Here is a 3,918-nt window from a genome sequence, read left to right as displayed (position 1 = left end):
TTCTTAGGACTACATCTCTTAGCACACAAAAGTGAGTAAACATTATTAACATAATCACGAGTAGATTATGATGGCGCATCCTAGAAGTACAATTAAAAAAAAAAGACACATAAAAACTAAATGTTTACAACCTGTGCATATAATATATATATATACACACACACACACACACATATGTTTAGATATAACCATAGAATAGAATGTAAATTAACCAACAATATGATATATATATATATACAGAAGGCATGCTGATTTGTATAATCATATATAAGCATATATATAGATATGATGGCCCATCCTGCGCATAATGGCTTCGTCAATCATGCACACATTTACACATAGTATACATGTAGCCCTATATATATATATATATATATATGCACCTAAGGACACATGGTTTACAACTAGAGCATGCATAGTTCTGGCATCATCAATTTACGTTATCCAAAGATTCATTCATATATTCCATTCATCACAACCACGCAGCATTTTAACAATAAATAATAAAAAAACATGCAAAACTTTTAACTAGATCTAAACACCACTTTGATTAAATCATACTTTTGGAGGAAGAAAATAGAAGACATGGTTCCAGCCAACGAGGAAAGAAAAAATTTCGGCTGAAAAAAAAAAACTATGGTTTCTAGATTCTATTATATAATTACTCAAAGCTAAATTACAAAATAACCCCTAGAAATTCTCATAATTAAAATGTTATTTATTATTATTTATTTATTTATTTATTATTATTATTATTATTATTATTTTACTAGGTATTACAACAATTTGTGCTTAGGGCGTTGTTATCTTTAAAGGTCAAGAATATTAATAATATATAAATAATTTTAAATATATTTATATTTAAAAATAAAGTGGAAATTGCAAAAACCCTAAGTTTCTAATATTTCTAAAAACACCCCATTAATTTGGGAATCCCTAAAAACCCCTTCCTTTTAAATATAATGAATTTGAAACCCCCCAAGTATGTAATGGAGTTAGTTTTGAATTTTTTGGACGAAATTATCCCTTGCATGGGAAGTTGTGGCAAGTGAGACATGGTTTGACCATAACGCCCTTTGCTGCAATAATTTTTCCTCTTTAAGAGGAAACAGTTTTTTTTTCTTGGTTAATCCCTAGAGAACACCATTATTGGCATTGGTTTCCTTTTTCTCTCTTTATCTCTTCAGTTTTTCTTTTTTCAAAGTTGTTGCCTGGACATCTTCTGTAGGATTGGACCACTGCCTCGAAGGAGAACTCCCACTCAACTCTTCGGCATTTCATTAGTTTGCGCTCCAAGGTATTGTGGCGAGGTGGATGCCGTTGAAGATGTGCAGTTTCCTTTTGTTTTGATATTCTGTGGGTTTCTTTCTGGTTTGATTTGTAAAGTATTCTATTAGAAAGAGAAATTTTTCAGTTTTATGGTGTGATTATTGGATGATCTTGTAGTTTGTAGGGAGATTTTTCGGCTAGGGTTTTGTTTGTTTTCATTTTGGTCTGTGTACACGATCAAAAGCGATAATGTTGTGTTGAAGGAGATTTTTTCGATTGTTTTGCAATCTCATTGTGATGTGCGACTCGATCCACATTTGTCTAGGACGGCCAGGTTTAATTTTGAATGTAAATATTGTTGTTTCTTTTTACCTATCGATTGTTCTGTTTAAGTTTCAATTTTTCTGTTTAAGTTTCAGTGTTTATGTTTAAATATCAATGTTTCTGTTTAACTACCTATGTTTCTGTTTAAATATCATCGTTTCATTTTAAATTTGCGTTTATTTATGGAAACAATTTTCATAAATAACGAGCAAAATGCACAATAATATACGATAGTTTGTGGCAAACATATGTAACGAATATAAGTTGTCCTCTATGCTTAGTTGGCGACAGTTTCTTTGCAAGATCTACGATTTTGTCCGCACTTGTGGTAGTGAAGTGAGTTTTTTAAATGATTAGCGCCTACAAAACGTTGTCCGACATGCAATGACAAAACTTATAATCTAACGAGTAAGGAAGGCCTACTAAACCGTCAGGATGGCCCTAAGGTGGAATGGATATGCTCGTAGAATCCAAATGCCTACTGAAATCATTTCTGTTTAAACAGAAACTAGATAAATTTAAACAGAGACATAATATTTTAAATAGAAACTTGATAAATTTAAACAGAAACATTTCTGTTTAAACAAAAAACTGTATAATTTTAAACGGGAACAGGGATATGACAAGGATAGCTGAGAAAAATCATAAGTTTTAAGCGGAAACTGGGATAATTAATCAATAATTAACTTGTACAACTATGTTTCTGTTTAAATATCATCGTTTCATTTTAAATTTGCGTTTATTTATGGGAATGATTTTCATAAATAACAAGCAAAATGTACAATAATATGCGATAGTTTGTGGCAAACATATGTAACGAATATAAGTTGTCCTCTATGCTTAGTTGGCGACAGTTTCTTTGCAAGATCTACGATTTTGTCCGCACTAGTGGTAGTGAAATGAGTTTTTTAAATGGTTAGCGCCTACAAAACGTTGTTCGACATGCAATGACAAAACTTTAAATTGATTTAACGAGTAAAGAAGGCCTACTATACCGTCAGGATGCCCTTGAGATGGAACGGATACGCTCGTAGAATCCGAATACCTAAAATCATTTCTATTTAAACAGAAACTGGATAAATTTAAACAATGACATAACATTTTAAACAGAAACTTGATAAATTTAAACGGAAACATTTCTATTTAAACAAAAAAACCAAAAAGAATGTAAAAATATATGCAAAAATGTTTAATATGATGTGATTGGACGGTTGTTTTCCCACCATTTTTAAGGGTAAAGATGGAATTTCATAACATGAAACCAGTCCTAGTGACCTGCAGGGAACAATAAGGAAGTGAAACAATAAAGAAAAGATTGTCTAAGATATTTAAAGCTCATCGGGGTTTGGGAAGTTTTGAAATTCTTTAAGGGTGTGTTTGTTTGGGTGTATTTGGTTTTACATGTAAAACCAAATACTTTACTTTACGAAATTCATCGTTTGTTTGAGTCAGTATTTGCAGAATCCCGATGTAATTGGGATTACATCACAATAGCTTTTTTGGTGTAGTTTGGTTTTACGCCCAAATCGCGTAAAAACCAAATCCCGTGAAATGAAAAACCAAACGTGATATATATAAATACATGCATACATACACATACATATACATTTATATATTTATATAAACATATACAGGTACTTTTACACATATACATATACATACTCATATACATATACATATATATTCATATACGTATATATATATATACATACATATATGTATTATGTATACATATACTTATACATATATATATACTTGTATACATATATGTATATGTATATACATATACTTATACAGCTATATATATACTTGTATATGTATATACATATATATACATACATATACATGTACTTATACCGATATATATTTATATACATATATGTATATACATATATATACATACATATATATGTACTTATACAAATATATATACTCATATACATATATGTATATATACACATATATATATGTATATTTATACATATATATACTCATATACATATATGTATATATACACATATATATATGTATATTTATACATATATATACTCATATACATATATACATATATGCATATATCACTACGTATCATAGCGTCGTTTTCCAATTCTGATTCTGCAAATCCTTTTCAAAACAAACATAAAATTTTTATAATCATGAATTTCGATTCATCTAGCAAACACGAGATTTGAGTATGACTGTATTTTGAAAGCAAAGGATTTCTAATTCTGATGTAATTAGAAATCCAGCTGATTAAATTACATCCAACCAAACGCCCCCTAAGGATAAACAGTAATTTTCCAAAAAATAAATGGTTAGAATTTT

This window comes from Dioscorea cayenensis, chromosome 6 (genome assembly GCF_009730915.1).
Source record: "Dioscorea cayenensis subsp. rotundata cultivar TDr96_F1 chromosome 6, TDr96_F1_v2_PseudoChromosome.rev07_lg8_w22 25.fasta, whole genome shotgun sequence".
NCBI lineage: Eukaryota > Viridiplantae > Streptophyta > Magnoliopsida > Dioscoreales > Dioscoreaceae > Dioscorea > Dioscorea cayenensis.
This window is presented reverse-complemented; position numbering follows the sequence as displayed.